Here is a 10,000-nt window from a genome sequence, read left to right on the forward strand (position 1 = left end):
AGGGAAGCGACGGGGGAGGCGAGCAAGGAATCACCAGAGCCCGCAAGGAAAGAAACACCGCCAATGTTTTATTTTTAATGATGCCCTTTACTAGAAGCAAGAAGGTAACATCCATTCATTTAACGAAGAGGGTCATCGAATCCTAATTGCTTCTTTACAACAAACTTACCGAAACTAAATTACTGCACAAGAACGGTCCCTTACGAAGGAAAAGGAGTACAGGGACGATAAGCGAAAAAATTAAAAAAAAAAACGGGAAAGGGGGCTGGCAGAGGCGTAAAGAGAAGAAAACGGGGAGGAGGAGAAGCAGCAGAGAACCACAATGGCGGGACACCGAGGAGGAAGAAAGGGAAAGAAAAGGAAGCGCGCAGAAGGCTTCCCAGTCCAGAATGAGGGTGAAAGAGGAGAAGAAAAGGAGGAAAAAAGGAGGGCAGGGGGGTGGAAGAAAGAGGCTGGAGAAAACAGGGAGTAGAGTCAACTTGGATAATAAAGCTACAGAAAAAAAGATTTGAGTGCGAGCAGGAACGAATTTTTTCATATTTTATTTAACTCATTTATTTGTGATCAATATGTAATTTTTTTAATTATTAAATTTTAATAAATACTTAATTTATATATTGACTAAAAGAAAATACTAAAATTTCCTATACCGTCATTAACTAAACTTTTTCATATTATTTAACTCATTTCTTTTTAAATCAATAGTATTTTTTGAATTTTATTATTGAAATACTTACTTATATATTGACTAAAATAAACATACGAAAATTCCTACCAACCTCATTAACCTAAAGTTTTCATATTTATTTAACTCATTATTTTTTAATCAATCATGTCATTTTTTTAATTATCAATGTAATAAAACTTAATTTATATATTGACTAAAATACCAATACTTAAAAATTCCTACCCATTAACGAATTTTTCATATTTTTTAATTTAACTCAATTTATATTTTTACTCACTATGTAATTTTTTTATTATTAAAATTTAATAAATTACTTACTTTATATAATTGACTAAATAAAAATAACTAACTTCCTACCAGTCATTAACCTAATTTTTCATATCACATTTAACTCTTTATTTTTTATCATAGTAATTTTTTCATTATTAAATTTAATAAATATTACTTATACTCTCCTTGACTACCATACCTAAACTATATCTCTCTTACTATCCCTAACTCTTTACTTATTGATAAATATTGATATATAATCATTATCCTAATGTTTATTAAATAAATAATTTATTTACATCTATTCATCATTAAGACGCGATGGCGCTAGATAAGAAAGAGGGGAGAGGAGAGAAAGAAGGAAGATGAAGGAAGGAAGGGAGGGAGACTACGCTGAGAAACTAATTAGCTACCCTTATTTCTGAATTAATAAGAGGATCTTCTATACCCATACCTACTAATTTTAGGACTTCTTCCCTCCTTACTTCCTAACCCATCTCCCATCCATACCCCTTTTTTCTTCAACTTTTTCCCACACTTCCCAGAAAACTTTACGCTTCTTATTTTTTCTTTTTTCTTCACTTTTCTTTATTCATCGACTTTCTCCTTTCCTCATTTCCTTTCCTCCCTCCCCCCTTTTCCTCCTTCCCACCTTTTTTTTACTTCATCCTCTTCTTCCCTCTTTCTTCCCTTCCCTTACCCTCCCCTTCTTCTTCGCTCCTTCTTTTCTTTTCCCCTCCCCTCCCTCTCCTCTCTCCCATTCCTGCTCTTCCTTGCCCCCTGCTTTCTTTTGCTCGCACTCCCTCCTGCCCTTTTTCCTTGTTCCACAATATGTTTTTCAATTAGGGGTGGAAATAAGAAGCTAAGGAAGCGGGGAGGGGGCAGACCCTACACAGAAGAAAGGGGTCAACCATGGTGCGCGGAACGGCGCGTTGGTATATAAAGGAAATGGCTGTGTAGATTTAAAGAAGAATTAAACACTATCTCAAAAAAAGGGCAAAAAGGCCCAGGCAATAGCTTGAACAGTAAAATCGAACTAAGTGTGCCTAAATATTCCTTCCCCCTTCTTCTTTCTCTCCTCTCTCCTGCTTTTTATGCCTTCCGCTTCTGTTTTTTCTTTCACCCTGCTTTCCTTCTTCCTTTTTTCCCCTCTTCCTTTTCCTCCTCCCCTTCTCTCCTTTCTTTCTTCCCCTTATCTTCTCTTTCATTTTCCTTTCTTTCCCCCTCCTTTTCTTCTTTCCTCCTGCTCTCCTTCCTTCCTTTGCTTTTTGCTCGACCTTCCCTCCCTTTCTCTTTCTGTGTTTTTGTAGTCGCCCTCCCCCTTCCCCACCATCTTTGTTCTTTTCTTCCGTCACCTTTCCTCGGCCTCCCTACCCTTCTTCTCTGATTTCGCGTCTCCTCCCTCACCTTCCCTCTCTCCTATCTCCCTCTCCTCCTCCCTCCTCCTGCCTCCGCTTGCCCCTTCCTTTCTCTCCACCTCTCCTCCCCTCTCCCTTTTCCTCCCTGGGTCCTACGGCCTTATTTCGTCTCGTCCTTTCCTTGTGCCTCCCTTTCCCTCTCCTCTTTCTCCCCCCGTCCTTGCCCCTTTCTTCCCTTTTTTCCCCTACACTCCCCCCTTCCTTTCGCCACTTTTCCTCTCTTGTCTCTCCGGTCCCCTCATCCTTGCCTTTCTCCCATTTCTTCCTTCCTCTCTCCTCTCTTCCTCCTTCATTTCAATAGGCATACGTAAGATAAATCCGTTTAACCTTCTCGCATACCTATTAGGCAGCAAGAGGAGAGGGAGAGTCAGGCAGCCTTTTTCAATAGCTTTGATTATATCTCTCCCTTCTATTCTAGCATTGCTTTCTTCCTACACATTCTTGCGAATTGCATGAGGGTAATGCACTGGATAATGTCACTTCCGTTTAGCATCACGGAAAGGCTCCAGTTTTCCTCCAGTTTGTCCAATCTCTTCCCTTTCTTCTCGCCTGCCCTCTTCCTCTTCTTTCTCCTCCCTGATTTCTACCATTCACCTTTTTTACTGCCATTCAGACCCTAGATTTATTTTATGTCTTTCCTCTTTCCTTCGATCTTTCTCTCCTTCTCTTTACTGCTGGACACTCTATCTTTAAATAATATTTTCTCTCCCATCACTCTCCCCTTTCCCTATAATAAAAAATATTATCAACGATGAAAAAAATACGTACAACTTAATTTATTTTTAGATATTTTCTTCTTTATATTTTATTATTTTAGAGTCACCAGATTTTAAGTTAATTCTTAAAACTTTAACCTTCAAAGTTTATAATATAATTTTTACTATTATAAATCTTAATATTTTAATTAAATTTTAATTAACTTCTTTAAATTTGCAATTTAATATTTTTATAAACTATAAAATATTATCTTAATTAATTTGTAACGGCGTAGCCGTTACTAACGCCTCGCGGGCCGATCACCCGCCCGCCACTTGAGGCTATGGCGCCTAAGGCGCCCCTAAGCACAAAATCATAACTGATACACGGGTCACCCTACCCCAGGGGCGCCCCACTACAACCCCCAGAGGCGCCCCACTACGACGCCGGCGTTACCCCCACCACAGCCTCGAGGTAGAGTGGGGGAACCGCCGGCAGGGTATATAAGCCGGCTCGACGGATGAGCCGGCACCAGTCCTGCTCCAGACCTCCTAGCCAGGCAACGGGCTTCTCGTTGTTACGCCGGGTTTCCCGGTTTCTGGCCTCCTACCTTTAGTATCGGGCAACGGGTTTCTCGTTGTTACGCCGGGTTTCCCGGTTTCCGGTCTCTTCCTGCTTACACGCCGGGCAACGGGTTTCTCGTTGTTACGCCGGGTTTCCCGGTTTCCGGTCTCTTCCTGCTACACGCCGGGCAACGGGTTTCTCGTTGTTACGCCGGGTTTCCCGGTTTCCGGTCTCTTCCTGCTACACGCCGGGCAACGGGTTTCTCGTTGTTACGCCGGGTTTCCCGGTTTCCGGTCTCTTCCTGCTACACGCCGGGCAACGGGTTTCTCGTTGTTACGCCGGGTTTCCCGGTTTCCGGTCTCTTCCTGCCTACACGCCGGGCAACGGGTTTCTCGTTGTTACGCCGGGTTTCCCGGTTTCCGGTCTCTTCCTGCTACACGCCGGGCAACGGGTTTCTCGTTGTTACGCCGGGTTTCCCGGTTTCCGGTCTCTTCCTGCTACACGCCGGGCAACGGGTTTCTCGTTGTTACGCCGGGTTTCCCGGTTTCCGGTCTCTTCCTGCTATACACCGGGTGACGGGTTTCTCGTCATTACGCCGGGTTTCCCGGTTTCCGGTTTCTTCCTGCCATAGGCTATACGCCTCCGTACACCGTATCTCTAAGTTATACCGGGTAATTTGTAAATCTTTTCCGGACACCGCTACAGGCTATACGCCTCCTTATTTTGTTTATACCGAGTAGTCAATAAGTTTCTCTATTTAGGGCTTTATGCCAACAAACATTTCGTTTATACCGAGTAGTCAGTAAGTTTCTCTATTTAGGCTTTATGCCAACAATCATTTTGTTTACTTGTTTTTTTTTGAATAAACCAAAGTATTGTTAATAAGGAATAAGCGAGTCTGAATCTCCCCCTTCCTCCCGAATCCTGGAACCGGCGAGCCGATCCGCGGCGTCGGGAAAGGTGAACCGTTACATGGCGCCCGAACAGGGACCTGCCCAGTGGAGATCCCGACTCGCTTAAGCCTATCCAGATGCCCGCGTGGGTAAATCAATTATCAAAATCCGAAGCTATTGCCTAGGCCAAAAGACACGGAATCGATAGCCAAGGAACTTTAGACGAGGTCCGCCGACGATTTGTCGGGCAAAACCCCGCGCTATTTCGAACTCACCTACCTGTGCCCACTATCAACGTCGAAATGGCCACCGGAAGCCCAACCAAAGACGAAGAAGCTACCACCCCGACACCTGTTGACGAAAACATGGATCCGGAGTACCAATTGTACATCCGTCGGGCGGACGTGCTCAGCGTCGGGGATCTGAGCATCCGAGCCACCGATTCGGCCGACCACGTGCGATCCGCCGTCTAGGGAGGGGGTAGTGTAACGGCGTAGCCGTTACTAACGCCTCGCGGGCCGATCACCCGCCCGCCACTTGAGGCTATGGCGCCTAAGGCGCCCCTAAGCACAAAATCATAACTGATACACGGGTCACCCTACCCCAGGGGCGCCCCACTACAACCCCCAGAGGCGCCCCACTACGACGCCGGCGTTACCCCCCACCACAGCCTCGAGGTAGAGTGGGGGAACCGCCGGCAGGGTATATAAGCCGGCTCGACGGATGAGCCGGCACCAGTCCTGCTTCCAGGACCTCCTAGCCAGGCAACGGGCTTCTCGTTGTTACGCCGGGTTTCTCGGTTTCTGGCCTCCTACCTTTAGTATCGGGCAACGGGTTTCTCGTTGTTACGCCGGGTTTCCCGGTTTCCGGTCTCTTCCTGCTATACACGCCGGGCAACGGGTTTCTCGTCTGTTACGCCGGGTTTCCCGGTTTCCGGTCTCTTCCTGCTACACGCCGGGCAACGGGTTTCTCGTTGTTACGCCGGGTTTCCCGGTTTCCGGTCTCTTCCTGCTACACGCCGGGCAACGGGTTTCTCGTTGTTACGCCGGGTTTCCCGGTTTCCGGTCTCTTCCTGCTACACGCCGGGCGACGGGTTTCTCGTTGTTACGCCGGGTTTCCCGGTTTCCGGTCTCTTCCTGCTACACGCCGGGCAACGGGTTTCTCGTTGTTACGCCGGGTTTCCCGGTTTCCGGTCTCTTCCTGCTACACGCCGGGCGACGGGTTTCTCGTTGTTACGCCGGGTTTCCCGGTTTCCGGTCTCTTCCTGCTACACGCCGGGCAACGGGTTTCTCGTTGTTACGCCGGGTTTCCCGGTTTCCGGTCTCTCTTCCTGCTATACACCGGGTGACGGGTTTCTCGTCATTACGCCGGGTTTCCCGGTTTCCGGTTTCTTCCTGCCATAGGCTATACGCCTCCGTACACCGTATCTCTAAGTTATACCGGGTAATTTGTAAATCTTTTCCGGACACCGCTACAGGCTATACGCCTCCTTATTTTGTTTATACCGAGTAGTCAATAAGTTTCTCTATTTAGGGCTTTATGCCAACAAACATTTCGTTTATACCGAGTAGTCAGTAAGTTTCTCTATTTAGGCTTTATGCCAACAATCATTTTGTTTACTTGTTTTTTTTTGAATAAACCAAAGTATTGTTAATAAGGAATAAGCGAGTCTGAATCTCCCCCTTCCTCCCGAATCCTGGAACCGGCGAGCCGATCCGCGGCGTCGGGAAAGGTGAACCGTTACAAATTTTTTAAAAATTTATAACTTAATGCTTTTATAAGTAATAAAATATTATTTATTATTCTTCTTTTTTAAAAGAACAATAAGAATAAAAACTAAAATAATAATTATAAATAATAAAAGAGTTACATAATAATAAAAAACATAATATCTATAATATAAGCCATGTATATAATTAAAATAATGATAGTAATAACTTAAGAAATAATGATAATTATGATAATAAAAATAACAATAATATTCATAATTATTATAATAATAATATTTATTATAAAAAAAAATAATATCTATAATAATACTTATAAAAATTATAAATTTTATAAAAATTATGTATATTACACAAATTATAATAGTATCATGTTATATATAATGATACAAAAAATAATACAAATAGTAATGCTAACAACGCTCATAAAAAAAATATTAAAATTAATATAAAAATAAACATTAATATTAGAAAATTTTTTATTTTCTTAGATAAATTTACAATTTATTACTTAAATCAGACATAATATTTTTATATATAATTATCTATTTATTAGTTCAAATCTTATTTATGAATAAATGATTATATTCAACTAACCATAAAGATATTGGAATTTTATATTTTTTATTCGCTATTTGAGCAGGAATAATTGGAACTTCTATAAGAATAATTATTCGATTAGAATTAGGATCACCAAATCCTCTAATTAATAATGATCAAATTTATAACTCTATAGTTACTAGACATGCCTTTATTATAATCTTTTTTATAGTTATACCATTTATAATTGGTGGATTTGGAAATTTTTTAGTGCCTTTGATATTAGGCTCACCAGATATAGCTTATCTTCGAATAAATAACATAAGATTTTGATTATTACCACCCTCAATTTCCTTACTTTTATTGAGAAATTTTATTAATGATGGTGTGGGGACAGGTTGAACGGTATATCCCCCATTAGCATCTAATATTTTTCATAATGGACCATCAGTTGATTTAGCTATTTTTTCATTACATATTGCTGGAATATCCTCAATTTTAGGTGCAATCAATTTTATCTCAACAATTTTAAATATACATCACAAAAATTTTTCAATTGATAAAATCCCTCTTCTTGTTTGATCAATTTTTATTACAGCTATTCTTCTTCTTTTATCTCTCCCAGTTTTAGCAGGAGCAATTACTATATTATTAACTGACCGAAATCTTAATACTTCCTTCTTTGATCCCTCAGGAGGTGGGGACCCAATTCTTTACCAACACTTATTTTGATTTTTTGGACATCCAGAAGTTTATATTTTAATTTTACCAGGATTTGGTTTAATTTCCCATATTATTATAAATGAAAGAGGAAAAAAAGAAACTTTTGGATCTTTAGGAATAATTTATGCATTAATAGCTATTGGATTTCTAGGATTTGTTGTATGGGCTCATCATATATTTACTATTGGATTAGATGTAGATACACGAGCTTACTTCACTTCAGCCACTATGATTATTGCTATTCCTACTGGAATTAAAATTTTCAGTTGAATTACTACTCTTCATGGAACTAAAATCAATAATAATTCTTCTCTCTGATGGGCTATAGGATTTATTTTTTTATTCACTATAGGGGGTTTAACTGGGGTAATATTATCTAATTCATCAATTGATATTATTCTTCATGATACATATTATGTTGTAGCACATTTTCATTATGTTTTATCTATAGGAACTGTATTTGCAATCATTGCAAGATTCATCCATTGATATCCATTAATAACTGGATTTTCTTTAAACAATTATTATTTAAATATTCAATTTATTTGTATATTTATTAGCGTAAACTTAACTTTTTTCCCACAACATTTTTTAGGATTAAGAGGAATACCCCGACGTTACTCAGACTACCCAGATAATTTTTTATCATGAAATATTCTATCATCTATCGGATCATTAAGTTTCAATTATTAGATTAATTTTTTTAATTTATTTAATCTGAGAATCTTTATCATCTAAGCGATTAATTTTAAACATATTTTTCTTAAATTCATCCTTAGAATGATTAAGACCATACCCTCCTATTAATCACAGTTATAATGAAATTCCTTCAATTTAAAATTTTATTTCTCTATAAAATTTAAATTAATAATTTATTTTAATATGGCAGATTTTAGTGCATTGGATTTAAACCCCAAATAAAAAGATTTTATTTTCTTTTATTAAAAATTAATACATGAATATTATCTCTCCAGAACTCAAATTCTCCAATTTATGATATAATAATTTTTTTTCATGATTTTACTATAATAATTTTAACTTTTATTACTTTAATAATTTCCCAGATGTCATCTGATTCCACCGGGTCCAATTCGTGTGGCTGCCCTGCAACACCCTGGTCGTTATGCCCCGCAAAAGTCCCTTTGCCAGCCCCATGCCCAACAGCCAGTCAGCGGACGCGAGACACCAGATTCCCCTCCATGTTATGGTGCACGAAGAGAAATCCACGTCAGGCTGCTTTACGCCTGTTTCTCGCGATATCGCCTCTACGAGTGATGCATTATCCGCATAATAGCGGACTTTGCGCTCGTAAGCATCCTCGAGTACATTCGCACCGCTGACAACCTGCGCGTCCAACACTACGGCCTTTGAGTCACGCAGGCAAAGCAAGTCAGGCTTGCGTTTGCCCTCAACCGTGACGTACGCCGGTTCTTCGCGTACCGTCCAGCCCACGTTCCTCAGTCCAGCAGCCAGGACCTTGCACACTGCGTTGTGCCGAAGAACGCGGCCACCGTGGGTTCGGAAACAACCCTGGATGACGTGCGCAGCAGTCTCGGTGGAATTGCATCCAGCACGACACCCGGTGGCGTACCGCTCGCGCCTCATCCCCCTCGACGTACGAATACGCGTCGGAAGCGTGTTGGCGCGAACATGCACGTACTGGACAAAGTCACGGCCGGGTACAGCGTGACTTCCATTATCCACCCACCACGAGGATAAATTGGACTTCGAGCACTCCCGCAGTTCGTACCCATCCACCGATTGGTACAACCGATGGGACCACCACTTTTCCCGCAGATACTTTGACGCCAAACAAACTCCGTCACGAGTAAGAGCGCGGCGCGCCCACTCGCGCCGGCGCATCGCCCAGGTGTAGTTGGCGATGGCTTGTATCTGCGGGACCGCCGAGTTCTCGAGGCCACGCAAACGGTGGAGCATCAAGCCCGGAACCGTGGTGGCCATCGCGGGAATGCCCAATCCACCACTCGCCACTGATGAGTGGAAGAAGGCCGTAGGAACATCGTGCGGGAGCCGAAGCCATTTGCGAACCGCCGCGCGTGTCATAACGTCAAGAGCTCTCAGTTTCCCAAGTGTAGCTCTACTCAGTACCAGCGAATGATAGAGACGAGGGAGAAAGAAGCAGCGGATGATCTTAAGCCGCTGCTGGGGCTTTAGAGGCGCCCTGCCTAGTCGGCCCAGAAATACGGATATGTCCGAGCCGACCTTCTTAGGTCCGGCCGGCCGAAAATTGACCCCCAAGTATTGCCATTCGGCAGATGTGTCCAGCTGCGAGAGCCAAGAACCATCCCGCAACTGAAACTGGGGAGCCGTCAAGATTTTGATTTCCTTTTCTCGACCGGACGGAACCAACGACAAAACAGAGCACTTCCTGGCTTGCAAAAGAAGCCCTTTCTTCCCCGCCATGTCTTCTACCACCCGTACGCCGGTCTGAAGACCCCACTTGGTGGCAGCGAATAGGAG

This window comes from Nylanderia fulva, unplaced genomic scaffold (assembly GCF_048542155.1).
Source record: "Nylanderia fulva isolate GAGA-0341 unplaced genomic scaffold, ASM4854215v1 Scaffold434, whole genome shotgun sequence".
Taxonomy (NCBI): Eukaryota; Metazoa; Arthropoda; class Insecta; order Hymenoptera; family Formicidae; genus Nylanderia; species Nylanderia fulva.